The sequence below is a fragment of the Panthera uncia genome (genome assembly GCF_023721935.1).
Source record: "Panthera uncia isolate 11264 chromosome A1 unlocalized genomic scaffold, Puncia_PCG_1.0 HiC_scaffold_17, whole genome shotgun sequence".
NCBI lineage: Eukaryota > Metazoa > Chordata > Mammalia > Carnivora > Felidae > Panthera > Panthera uncia.
In genome coordinates this window covers 42,219,948-42,234,393 of record NW_026057577.1, presented here as the reverse complement: position 1 = coordinate 42,234,393, position 14,446 = coordinate 42,219,948, and the positions used below count along the sequence as shown (strand labels likewise).

The following is a 14,446-nucleotide window of genomic DNA, read 5'->3' as shown; positions in this document are numbered from 1 at the left end:
TTTTAAGACAGTATCTCCTTTTATGATTTTCAATCAATATTTAAGTGGAAATATCCTTGAAATGCTATGTTTTACTTAAAGCTTTAAGTGGAATTTTATAGTAAGATCTAGTAAAGAGGTTAAAAAATACAATTTTTTTAATAATAAAGTATATCTGGCCTATTTTTTTACCTTGAGTTTCATACTTTAGACAGTAGATTATATAATCCACATATATTTTACCAAAAAACAAGGGTTTGAAATGCACAGGTTCATTTATACGTGGATTTTTTTTTTTTTATTATTGATAGAGTACAGTACTGTAAATGTATGCTAGGGGTGCCTAGGTGGTTCAGGAAGTTAAACGTCTGACTCTTGGTTTTGGCTCAGCTTATGATCTCAGGGTTCATGAGTTCGAGCCCTGCATCAGGCTTTGCATGACTGGTGCAGAGCTTGCTTGGGATTCTCTCTCCCTCTATACCCCCCTCTCTCTTTCACCCCTCCCCACCTCTCACATGCTCTCTCTCTCTCTCAAAATACAGAAATAAACTTAAAAAATGTATTTTATATTCCTGGATGATTTTCTTAAACTTTTTTATTCTAAGCTTACTTTATCATAAGAATACAGTATCCAATACATATAACATATAATATGTGCTGATCAACTATGTTATCAGTAAGGCTTCTTGTCAACAGTAGGCTATCAGTAGGTAAGCTTCTGGGGATTCAAAAGTTACACATGAAGTTTTTATTTTTCAGCATCCCCAACCCCTGTGTTGCTGAAGGGTCAGGTGCACTTTCTAATAGTCCAAGGCTAATGGCACATAGTTCCTGAGTGCCAATACTGCCTCTTCAGAATTTTGTGTTTTAACTTAGTACTGCTAAAGTGGCATAGCAGTGACTCCAATCACCCAAAAAAAGAATGACATTTTGGAGGAAAAAAAAATCCCAAATGAGTCTTAATTCCTTCAGGGGATCACTAGATAAAATATGCTAAAGAAATGCTAATTGTACTTAACAAACATATCTAGTGTGAACACAAGTGCACAAAGGCACCTGCTAGAGATTTATCTGTATTTGAGGGTAAAAAGGAAAAAGATATTTTATATTTTTTTCATAAAGTCTTCTCTAATGCATTTGGTTCAAAGATGCTGCACAAATTCCAACTAAATGAATTGAGATGGGATGAAACTAAAAAATTCCTTAGCAAATCTGACTATTTCCTAACTGTTCATAGTAAACTTTGTTCCATTTTATTCTCACTTCCTTAGGAACAGCTTCTTTCTTTCTTTCTTTCTTTCTTTCTTTCTTTCTTTCTTTTTCTTTCTTTCTTTCTCTTTCTTTCTTTCTTTCTTTCTTTCTATCTTTCCTTTTAATGTTTATTTATTTTTGAAGGAGAGAGAGACAGGGCAGGAGCAGGGGAAGGGCAAAGAAAGAGGGAGACAAAGAATCCAAAGCAGGCTCCATGCTCTGAGCTAGCAGCACAGAGCCTGACGCGGGGGCTCGAACTCCAGAGCCATGAGAACTCCCGAGCCATGAGATCGTGACCTGAGACGAAGTCAAATGCCCAAGAACTAAGGCACCCAGGCGCCCCAGGAATAGGTTCTTAACCAGCCAAACAAAATCTCAAACAGACTATCTGGTTCAGTGACTGCCTGTATTTAAAGTTGACCTTTTTAGGGGCGCCTGGTGGCTCAGTCGGTTAAGCGTCCGACTTCGGCTCAGGTCATGATCTCACGGTCCGTGGGTTCGGGCCCCGCGCCGGGCTCTGTGCTGACAGCTCAGAGCCTGGAGCCTGTTTCAGATTCTGTGTCTCCTTCTCTCTGTGACCCTCCCCCGTTCATGCTCTGTCTCTCTCTGTCTCAAAAATAAATAAACGTTAAAAAATAAATAAAGTTGACCTTTTTGAAGTAGGTCAGGAAGTATTTTCTTTTTTCATGTTTTTTGCTTTGCTCTAGTTTTTTTTAACATTTATTTATTTTTGAGGCAGAGAGAGACAAAGCATGAACAGGGGAGGGGCAGAGAGAGAGGGAGACACAGAATCTGAAACAGGCTCCAGGCTCTGAGCTGTCAGCACAGAGCCCGACGTGGGGCTCGAACTCACGGACCGTGAGATCATGACCTGAGCCGAAGTCGGACGCTTAACCGACCAAGCCACCCAGGCACCCCATGCTTTGCTGCAGTTTTGTATTAAACATTGCTGCTAAGGGGTGCCTGGGTGGCTCAGTGGGTTAAGTGTCTGATTTCGGCTTAGGTCATGACCTCACAGTTGTGAGTTTAAGCCCCCTCATGGGGCTCTGTGCTACAGCTCAGAGCCTGGAACCTGCTTCGGATTCTGTGTCTCTGTCTCTGCCCCTCCTCCACTCGCAGTCTGTCTCTCTCTCTCTCTCTCTCAAAAATAAATAAACATAAAAAAATAAAAATAAAATAAACATTGCTGCTAAAAAGAAAGAACTGGTCCTGTTCTCATACATTTCTTAAGTACTTGAAAGATATGAGGAAGAGTTATTTTGATTCAAGCATTTGTTTTATTGACCGCTAGGTAGAAGCCTGCTGAAGAATTAATGCCGCTCATAATACATAATTCCTTAATTCCTATTATGGTGATTTTTCAGTAAAATGGTCAGTTAGAGGAATTAGGAGATAACATGAAGCAAAAAGTTACTTGGCTAAACAATATGATGACTTCCACAGTGTCTAGCTATTGACAGCTAGATTGATAGGATTACCTGATCAATCCCTAATTCTGTGCCACTTGCCTTTTCCCGACAGTACACAGCTTCTGTAAGCAATGGAGCACCACATACTCAAAATTTACCTGGAGATCATTTTATGGCTGTGTGTAACTGTACCAACAAATTGTCTTTTCCAAAAACTCACTATTGCCCTCATCCAGAACACTTGAGACAGCCCATTTCTGATGCTGGTCTAACTTCTCTAGCCTGCCAGCTGTATTTGCATGCAAGTTCATGCTTCATCATCAGCAGACTCTCACACTTCTAATACCCTATGGATATCTCTGTTAACTACAAAGATTTTTTTTTTCTATTTAACTCCTCTCCCTTGAGAGTTCATCATTTCCTTATACATGCATCTATTTTAGTGAGGTCAATCAAAAGCTATTTCAAAAGAAAAAAAGGCTAAATAATGTGAAATAGTTTCAATGGCCAATTTGTGCATAAACTGTGATGAAATAGTTTGAAGACACAATTAATATTAAGGTAAAAGAATCATGTCTGAATCCAAGGGTATTTGCAACTAACCATTTTAATCTATAGAAATAAACACTCTAACCAAGATAATATGTTTGAATCACAACACTTTTTTCCACATATTCTTGATTATGATACCTAAAGTCATTAAATATCATAGATGCAAGAGTAGTGATTCACCCTTTAAACATTTTTTTCAGTGCCCAAATATATGTGCTAAAGTGGTAATTTCTGTGGAAATATAAAGGTGAATAGATGCAGTCCTTGAACTCAAGGAGCTCACAGGCTAGCCAGTGCAACTCCTATCTGTGGGCTGAATCCCTTCTGCTGACAAATACGAAAATTTTATCTCTTGAGTTTCCTTTTATAGGAATCTTTGGAAAATCTTTTCCATGTTATTTTTACCTCTTGCTCCCTGGTTTGAACTCCAGAGACACACAAGATATTCACACATGCCTTGAGCATACATTTAACGAGTGTCACCAGCTGTGAAGCACTAGGTTCTATGCTGGCTTTGGGATCTAAGATATTATCACGGTCTTCTGGGAACTGTCAGTCTCAAAGAGAACACAGGCACAGACTTATGAAACTAGTCAGATAGTAATAATGGTATGAAAAACAGATGTAAATAAAGTTGCAGTTACAGAAAGAGGAGGAACCAGTAGCTTGGCTATCAGGATTTGGCAGAGGGTTTCCATAGGAATTGAATCACCACTGTGAAGTGAACCAAAGATACGGAAGGCCCCAGGGAGAGATGATATTTGAGCTGGGACATGAAGGATGAATAGCAATCTGTCAAAATGTCAACAGGGGAACGGATATTTTAGGCAGAGCAAAGAGAAAGTACATAAAGTCAAATAGTTAGGAAACACTCAGTGATTTGGAGAATAGGAGATGTTCAGCATGACTAGACTGTGAAATTGTGTCTGTGGGTCATAGAAAGAATCTGATGGGGGAAAGAAGATGGTTGGTGAGATATGGGGCTTAAAAGTGACGTGGAAATGAGATTATGAAGACAGGTAAGCCATACTGTAAAATGGCTATTCAAGATTTTCAGCAGCAGAGTGACTGATTACATTTGTTTTTATAGAAAGATATCACGTTTGGGTGGGTGGTGAGTGGTGTGGTAGATAGGACCACACTGTGACCATGCTTTTTGAAGGACTACTTAGGACATTACTATAATAGTACAGATATTTTGATTCTCCAGTAGAGTACAACAGTGAGACTCAGATAACAGTGAGAGGAAGGAACATTATTGTGATTTAGGAGGACAACTAAGTAGGTTTTCACTAGGCGGTACAGACAATAAATTTAATTTGGAGCACATTGTCCAAGCTCTTTATGGTTGTAGTTTAACTGGGTTTAGCTTCAGATGCAATCAGGAAAGATGGGCACAGATTGCCTTCAAATATTTGAAGATGCCCTGGTGATGATGTTCAGTTCTTCATCTAAAGTAGAAGATAACAACTTATGGGAATCTGGAAATAGATGGTTCTCATGAAGTTTTTGTTCTATGGTTCAAAAAAACAATCATTCTTATTGCTCTGCTTCTCCTTGGGAATGAGGGGGTGCTCTGCCTTCCTAAAAGTATAACTAAAATCTACAGCTTAGAATAGCTAACTTAACTTCTAGTATTTTACTCTATCTTGTTAAAATCTACACAGATATCAAGAGTTTAAGCAGATAGCAGAAGTTTAGTAGGATTGGGATTTGTTAAAACTCTATAGATCTAGATTCCTAGGGTCAAAGTGAATTTATCTAAGCTGGGTATATTATTTCTTTTGCCCTCTGATATTCCTTCATATTCCTGTAGTGGGTTTCCCATACATGGTTCATCTAGCTTGTGGATTGTTTGATGTGGAGTATTAATATATTTTTCACCTCTAGGTTTATTTTCTTCATTGTCTCAGATAAATGTTGGTTTGCATCCATCTCATCCTTTCATGTGCACTGGGTGGGGTGTGTGTGCATATTTTCAAAAAGAGGATAAATAAAGACAATTAAAAAGATAAATATCTATTTTACCCCATCCTCTAAAAAAAACTATAGAACAAATTCCAAAGAAAAAATGTAAAAAGTGTTTGGATTATTAGAGCCTTGTGTAAATCACTTAAACTTTCAGGCTTCAGTTTTTTCACATGAAAATCCGTCTGCGAAATATGGAGTTCTAGCAGTTTTCAACACAGGCATCATTTTGGACATTTTGGGCGAGCTATTCTTTTCTTTTGTAAATTCCGTGTATGGATAATCCTCAATGTATAGGACTTGAAGGGATTAAATGTTTGCATCTTAAGCTATTGGTGCTTAGTGTACTCTAGGATGACTCTCAAATCTCACAAATGGAAACTCAGTTCAGACCCTAAGCATAAGGGACTCTTCTCCACAAAAAATCATAAACCCCCTTTCTAGAGGCATAGGACACAGACCAAAAAGCAAATGAAGTGGTCACTATGGGATAATACTGACCTTCCAAAGAAAATACAACTGCCATAGAGTGCAAAATTAAAGCCTTAGAGAATACTGTGGAGAAGTCCAGAAAACTAGATTCATCATTTCCAGAAAACCCCAGAGAATGCCTGTAGCATTTCCAATTGGCCAATATTTGGACTCTTTAAGACTATATTTAAATAAAGGCATAATCAAAGTGAGAAACTGAGGAAATAATTACCCTGAGGCAGCAAGCAGGTATTCCAGTGCAGATAGCATATTGTAACTGAAACATGGGACTCCAGTTAGACCAGAATGGGTTAGACAGGTACCAACAGTACCTTATCCGTATCATAACCCAATGTAAAACTTCACTGGCTGTAAGCATGTTGAGGAACATGTGTAGTGATTCCATTGTAGGATATGGGTTTACTCTTTCTCCCCAGGTTCAAGCACCTTCTTCAAAAATTCACAGATTAGGTACCCCTGAGTAGCTCAGTTGGTTAAGTGTCAGACTCTAGATTTTGACTCAGGTCATGATCTCACAGTTTGTGAGATCAAGCCAGCCCCAAGTCGGGTTCTGTGCTGACAGCACAGAGTGTGATTGGGATTTTCTCTCTCCCTCTCCTTTTGTCCCTTCCCTGCTTGTGTTCTTGCTCTCTCTCAAAATAAATAAATAAACTTAAAAAATTCAGATTAATTCTTTGGGAGTTATGAAAGATGCTTGAGTAAGGAGACTGACTTATCTCTTAGCTGTATTCTTGCGTGTAGAATGGACAGAAACAACCATCTATCAGTGCCTAGGAAAGTGCCTGACATATGTTTGGTGCTCAAGTGAACAGATGTACTTAATCTCCCTGGCTCACTTTTTTTTTAATTAAAGAATGAATTTTATGTTTTTGCTAGGCTGAGAAGGGCCCATCCATCACCTTCACATGGATACTTGACCAGATGCAATGACCTAAGGGTAGATGTAGAGTGCTACTCTGATATGGGAGTTTTCAAGCTCTAGATGGTCAGGGATTATTGTTTAGAAGCATGACAAGGGCTAAAGAAGTGAATGGATTATCTATAGGAGCTGAAAAACAGCAGACTCCCATGAAACTTAAAGTTAGCTTGGTTAAATTTTGAGGGCTAAGTCTGGAGATGCCTGCACACTGGACAGTAGAGAAAAGAAGGCTCAATCTGGAGTTAACGGGAAGGTCTGGTGCTCAACCAGACAGAAAGGATGTGGCCTGGGCAACATAAAAGTTGGCAGGAAAGTTCTTGCAGTGAATGCTGTAGGTAACAGTAAGACTGAACAAACCAGGAAAGACAAAATGAACAGAGGGTCCTCTGATGAGAAGATGGGGTAGATGGCTGGGGACAAGAGAGAGCCAAGGATCCTAGAGGACCTGAAGTGAGTAAGGTATGCCTTGAAGGCCAATCTAATTATGCTAAAAATGAGATAGAGGCAGTATGCTGTAATACGGGTTAGGAAATAATAGTAACTCAAAGTCTACTGTGGGCATACACTAAGCACTTTATATATATATTTATCTCATTTAATTCTTCTGACACCTGGAAAGGTAGGTGTACTATTCCCAGAACAGATGAGGCAACTTAAGAGTATCAGCTCATATAGCTGTTTGAGTCATGTTTGTCACAGTGTCACTCACGGTTCTGCCAGGGACCAGAGGGTACCCTCAAGTGGAGAAACTGAAGAGAATTTAAGGAAGGAAATATTCACAGAGATGTAGATAGACTCTGCAGAAGCCAAGAGAGCTAGGAACAGGAAGGGATATTTATGCCCAGAGCATTTGTCACCTAAAAAACCCATACTTCCTCTCTCCTCAGGCAGAGAGGGTCTGGAGGAAAAAACCAGAGGTATCCATCCCAGGGAGTACATTCTGCTGACAACATAGGTCAGCGGCTCAAAACCTTTCTTGGGCATACAAATAATTTGTGTTTTTTAAAAATGCAGATACCTGGGTCTGCCTCCCACCCATTCCAGAAATTATGAATCTTTAGGTGTGGAGCAGGACTCATGAATGTGCATCTTCCACAAAGCAAGGTAGTCAGCAAATATTAATTGGATCACATGATGATAAATATCTCCTCAAACAAAGAAAGAGTGTCCTGTTTTTGTAGACTGCCTTTGGGAGACTACTTTCATGTCAAGGTGTTATCTTCAGGGAATTCCTGGAACGGAGAGTAGCATCCTGTAGCATCACAGTCAGTCTGTCTGTCTGTCTAACTATGAATAATGGCTTTGAGGTTAGTACCAACTGAGTCTGAATTCTTACTATGTCACCCAAAATATGAGACCTTGTCTTTTCTAAGCCCAAGTTTTCTTTCTGCAAAAGTAAAGTTATAGGGCCTAATTTATAGGGGTGCAGTAAGGACTGACTGTAACAAAAGGTAAAAAATAAAAAATATGTACCTTTAGCACAAAGTAAATATACCATAAATGACATATGTTTTTCTTCTTCTTCTTCTTCTTCTTCTTCTTATTATTATTATTATTATTATTATATGCTGTCATCACTTTTTGTTTTTTAAACTTTTAAATATGTATTTATTCTTGATGACAGAGCATGAGTGGGGGAAGGGCAGAGAGAGAGAGGGAGACACAGAATCCAAAGCAGGCTCCAGACTCTGAGCTGTGAGCACAGAGCCCGATGTGGGGCTCAAACTCAAGAGTCACAAGATCATGACCTGAGCCAAAGTCGGATGCTTAATTGACTGAGCCACCCAGGTGCCCCAAAGCTGTCATCACTTTCTTGTGTTTTGCCATAACCTATGCTCTGCAATAGTATTAGATGTGTATACGGAGTCAAAGTTGCAATGTGAAACAGACTAGTTAGCTCAGTAAGAAGACTATAAGCACTTTACTCATGTTTAATAATGCAAATAACGATTTAATCTTTGTACCTCGAGGTTTTTCGTGTCTGAAAAAGAATAAAGACTGTTTCTCCTTTAGTTAGTTAACAGTGAGTCCTATTGTCTTGTTTGAGTTCGGATGTCCCACATAGTGGGAGACTTTAAGTCTCTCTCAGCTCCTCCCTAGTGCCCCCAAGTTTAATCTCATAAATTTATGGAATATCCCTTCAAAGTAGTCATTGAAGCCCTTCCAGCTGTGATGCTGCAGGACCCCAAAACCCTAGGTTTGGGTAAAATCTATGTTATTAGAAGGAAGTAGCCCATGTGTCACAGGGCCAAGGAGTAGGAAAGTACAGAAGGAAGAAGCCCCTGTTTGAAAGAGGGTTTTTTTTTTCTTCCCTAGGAATAGAAAGTTGGACTGAGCAGCTTGGGATGGACAATGGACCAGGTTGGGAGAGTGAGAATCTACAGGATTCATCCCCCAAATAAAGACTGTAAAAACACCACTGGCAAAGATTTGTCACATTTTCACAGATTAAAGGAGAAAAAGGGGGTGTTCAGGAGCTACTGTGAATACATTTAAGAGGAAAAGAACAATGGGATGTCAGGGTGAATTATTTTGTCTTTCAGCTACAATTTAAGACAATGGCTCTCAATGAGTCCTGAATTTTGTCCCCAAGGGGACATTTGGCAATGGCTGGAGATATTTTTGGTTGTCTCAGCATGGGGCAGAGGCAGAGGCAGTGTAAATGGCATCCATTTAGCAAAGGTCAGGGAAGCTGCTAAACATTATCCAATGCACAGGCCAGCACCCCTTTTCCAACAAAGAATTACAAAATCCAACATCTAAAGGGCCGAGGTTGAAAAATACTGATATGGATTATTTCTAAACAACTTTAGCTAACTCAAATGTTAGTGAGCTTCAGAATTCTACACAATAGTCGTCTGGGTCTCTAGATAAACTCTGATTAATGCAAACAGTTATGTGTACTAGGAAGAGTTTTAGCTGGCTTTACACCACCCAGTGTTGAGAATTACTTAAGCCATTATGTACTAACTGCCACTTTATCTTGAAGGAAACTTGATAGCTGATGTCCAAGTCCATTCTTAGGGTAGTAAAATTTTAAGAGGAACAAACAGAAGAAGTTTCACTAACAGTACTAAACCAATTTATTGTTTAAGATTCCTTAGATCCAAGTAGAAGGTGCCAGATCACCAACATGTGTGGGAGGAAAGAAGATCTGTGGTCTAATTCTGCAGCACAAGGAGAAAGTATTTTTTTATGCTAATTCTATTTTAAGCACCACATAAGGCCTTTTAGAATAACGAAATAAATATTTAACCAGCTCTCCTGTTTTCTTTTATCATATATATAAGCTAGGGTTATTAAAGGTATCGGCATTGCCAATTCTTGAGAGGGTAAGATAGGCTTCCTTTATATTTTGGTCCCTCTGTCTCTTTCATAGGGTTCTGTCAGTGGGTTGTTTTTTGTTTGTTTGTTTGTTTGTTTGTTTGTTTGTTTTAAGCTCGTTTGGGGAAATTTTCCACTAAAGGAAAGACCTTCTGATACAAATTTAGTTGAAATTTACCTTGGCCAGTTCTTCCTCGTGGTTTTGTCCCAATTTTTGATTTTAATACTTGAACAGCACTACCACTTCCACGTTCACGTTGGTAGAAAAACCCCTCCACCCTCTCTGTGCATTTTGTTGATACGATTGTGTATTTTGCACATTGGGCTCCATCACTTATTAAGGTATTTGGAGCAAGGAAGGAAGAAGCCCAGGAGGAAAATTAGAACTTATTATTCTCAGAGACACCAGTGAATTTGTAAAGATCCATGAAATTATCTATGTAAGATGTATCCTTAGCTCAGTTCTCTCAGTGTGGAATGGTCCCTAAACTCCATTTTTTTTTTTTTTTAGAAATAGCGGGGAAAAAAAAAACAACAACAACAAACAGAAGAAAACCTGTAAGAGAGGGTAAGATTTAATTATAAATTCAATTCACCTGTCCTTACTTGAATATAGTATTACAAATATTAAAATCTATTGAGAACTGTGACCCTAAAATGATTCAAAAGCTTTTAATTTACTTGGTTAAAATTCCCTCTTACCTAGGTAGTGTCTCCATTCCCCTACTTGGGAGAAAAATAAATGTAAGTGTAAAGATATAGGTGAGTATAAATATGTTATGTGTGTGTGTGTGTGTGTGTGTGTGTGTATACAAAATTTTTTCTTTTACTCTTTTTTCCTTCTAGATTCTGTCCTAATATAAAGTAAATTAACTGGGGGACTGTTTTTCAGCTATCTAGAAAGTGACAGGCTGATCATAAAGTCAAATGACAAATTCCAGATGGCTAACTCAATTTTGCTTTGAGCTTTCAACTGACATCACCTGACTCTAAGTCTTTAAAAGGTAGACCAAGACTGACAGTAACCATGTGGATCCTTGGTAGTCTTCCTCTGTGCCTTCTGTGTTGTCAGCAGCTCTTTAGCTTCAAGCTTAAAAAAAAAATCAAGCAGGGGCTCCTGGATGTCTCAGTTGGTTGAGTGTCAGACTCTTGATTTTGACTTAGGTCATCATCCCAGGGTCCTGGGATGGAGCCCTGCATTGGCTTGCTGAGCATGGAGCCTGCTTCAGATTCTCTCTCTCTCTCTCTCTCTCTCTCTCTCTCTCTCTCTGTGTCATTCCCTCCCTCCCTCCCTCCCTCACTCTGACACTCTCCCCTTGCATGCTTTCTCTCTAAAAGCAAACAAACAGAAAAAAAGAAAACCTCAAAAAAACAGTGTCAAATCTTGCTTGCCTTTTTCCTCTTTAAGGGACACTCAGTAGTGTCAATTCAAGAATACATAAGAGAAAGTGACTCTTGGGTCAAGCACATATGAGTCACTGGAATTTGACTAGACTAGAGTAGAAAAATGAATAAAAGTTTCTATTATTATTTGGTGTATTTTCACCTTTTCTTTTATATTCACAGAAATGGAAATTAGGCTTAAGGGATTTGGAAAATTCTAACATGAAGAAAAAAAAATTTTTTTTAAATTTTATTATCTTAAACTCAGCCTTCACAGAGTAAAGGTGACTTTTCAATTCTATATGACATCAACTTAAAAGATTAATTCAATTTTCCGTGGAAATAGGACAAGAAAAAACATCTATAGCTAAAAGCATTCCTCTGGGCCATACCTTTTCCAAATAATAGAAAAGCAGCAATATAGTTAGTAGACAAGAGTCCACTGTTTGTTCTTTTGCTCATTCTTTTGTAAGAAAGCTCCAAAAAGATAAAGAAACAAAAATCAGGCAAAGAGAAAAAAAAAAAAAAAAAGAGGAAGGAAAATAAAAGAGCAGATGAGCTAAACTATCTATGGTTCCTCAAGAGCCCATGATGTTAGGGTGTATAATATATATAATGGGTCCCTATAAAAGAGAGAGGGAGAGTGTTCTTTTAAAATACAGTAGAACCTATGTGATCTGATAAGTGTGGCCATAAAAGGGAACTATTTTTAATACCTAAGAAGTTGTAATAGGGAGACACTAAAATGTCAGTCAAGTGATATTCCAGACTCTGAGGAAAACATGGATATGGCTGGCAAGCTCCAAATCATGACTGAATTGCAGTCAAGCCCAAGGTCAGAGCACTGACCTGGCCTCCAGAGTCCCAATCCAACTACTCTTCATCATGCCTTGAGTCTCTACATAGAGCTCTGAGGTAAGGGAAGAGTGGTAATTCTTAAAAGGGTTGTCCTGATTCAACAGCATGTTCCAAAATTCATGTCTGTCTGCAACTTCAGAACAGGACCTTATTTGGGAAAAGGGTCTCTTCAGATGTAATTAGTTACTAACTACATTGAGGTCATAGTATATTAATTAGACTGGGCCCTAAATCCAAATGATGTGTTCTTAAAAGGCCATGGAAAGGCAGAAACACACAAGGAAGAAGGCCATGTGATGAGTGTCACTGTGAATTGGCATGATATTTGAAATTACAGTGAAGCAGAGAGATTGGTGTAAGGTAGTTACATGATAAAGAATGCTAAGGATTGCTGGTAATCACCAGAAGCTGGGGCAGAGGAGTCAACAGACTCTGCCCTAGAACTCCTCACACCTTGATTTCAGACTTCTGGCCTCCAGAACTATGATGGAACACATGTACATTATTTTAAGAAACTTGGTTTATAGTAGTTTGTAATGACAGCCCTAAGAAACTATCATCTTTATTCATATCTTTTTTTTTTTTTAAATTAGTCCTATGCCCAGTGAAGGACTTGAACTCAGAACTCTGCCATCAAGAGTTGCATACTCTCTGGGTGCCAGGGGGGCTCAGTTGGTTGAGCGTCCGACTTCGGCTCAGGTTATGATCTCTCAGTTCGTGAGTTTGAGCCCCGCATCAGGCTCTGTGCTGACAGCTCAGAGCCTGGAGCCTGCTTCAGATTCTGTGTCTCCTTCTCTCTCTGCTCCTTCCCCACTCATGCTCTCTCTCTCTGTGTCTCTCAAAAATAAATAAATGTTAAAAAAAATTGTTTAAAAAGAGTTGCATGCTCTACCAACTGAGGCAGTCAGACATCTCTCTTTGTTCATATCTTTATTCACATTATTTTAAAAAGCCTTCACATGCTGTTTGTTCCCATCATTGACACACTTGGTCTCTTTTTCAGACTAGCTGACCTGGATATTAATGCTGGACATACCAATGCCTTTTTGTGTCCTTCTAAGTTTTCTTCATGAGTAGTGATGTGTTATTCTGTGAAAAAGTCTTGGATCTACATTGATATCACATGGCTTTTGTCGTCTTTAAAAAATGGACCATGTTTTTCCACTCAGTGATAGCTGCTGGTGATGAAAAAGAACAGGGAATCCACTTCACTGAAATCCAGTGAAAACTTGAGAGAATCCACTTAATTTGCATCCAATGAAGATTTAAGAGGAAGTTCCATTTAAAATATGTAGCATATTGGAAGTCAGCTTTACGCAAACAATGAAGAAAGCTTAGAAAACAATGCTGTTGACTTCCTGTACTCTAAAGTACTCTTTGACTCAGGAAGATAACTCAGGTCTTACCAAGGATGCAGCGTTTGGAAATAACTGCTGACAGAGACCTCTCAGCAGTACCCGAAGTGAACCAGCTTAAACTAAACCTTTCCCAGTCCTTTTTCCGGCACACATTTACCAGCCATTATGTACTGCTCACGTTGCTGGAACCCCAGAACAATATGCTTAAAGATACTGTTTTTATGCAGCTGGCAGAATATTTTCAGAAATCCAGCCACATTTAAGAGAAAGGAGTCCCACTGTGGTTGCTAACCCTACATCACTGCCCTTAGCAGACTGTGTGCTTAAGGAGATGAGAAACTTCCAGTGCCAGGTCACTAGGAGAGGGATCCTGGGTGTGTGGTCTGAAATAGTACTTGCAGTTCTGACTGTTTTCATTTCCTAGCACTGCTTGGAAATAAATGAGCTTGAGTTTTTTTTTTTTTTTTTTTTTTTTTTTTTTTAGTGAAGGGATGAGGCACTACTACTACTTTTGGGAATTGTGCCTTAACTTTAAGCTGCGCATTGAGCAGCTTCTATTTTTGGGCTCCTTTCTGATTTCCTGATATGTTTGCTGTAAATCAAATAAATCATTTTAGGCCTGTGTTCCTTCACAAGCAAAATGGGAAAGAATAACACATCAGTAAATTGGAAGAATGAGCTGAGTGTGTGTATCCACTGGATTTTTTATAAGCCTCTTGCAAAGAGATGACAAGAAAAAAAAAAAGACTTGGCCTTTTGAAAGAACATCTCGACTCCTTAAGTAGGTAGTGTTTCAGGAAGAGACAATAAAGCAAACTGAAATGGTCAGTGTTCAAGTATAAATATGGACTTGGGAAACTGAGATAGGAATCTGTGGTCCATTGAAAGCTCAGCTGTGCATTGCTTAGTCATAAAGGAAACATGGTAAGGAAATGCAGTATGACCCACAGTAG

The 14,446-nt window shown here is 38.9% G+C and overlaps 1 long non-coding RNA gene across 1 annotated transcript in view; it reads left to right on the top strand.

Moving 5' to 3' along the window:
• The first annotated feature begins 10,405 nt into the window (after positions 1-10,405).
• The window catches only part of LOC125935657 (uncharacterized), a 28,502-nt gene continuing 24,461 nt past the window's right edge, over positions 10,406-14,446 (top strand). Inside the window, exons 1-2 of the long non-coding RNA XR_007461740.1 lie at positions 10,406-10,462; positions 10,601-10,656. This is a non-coding gene — a long non-coding RNA (uncharacterized LOC125935657). The remainder of the gene's footprint in view (positions 10,463-10,600; positions 10,657-14,446) is intronic.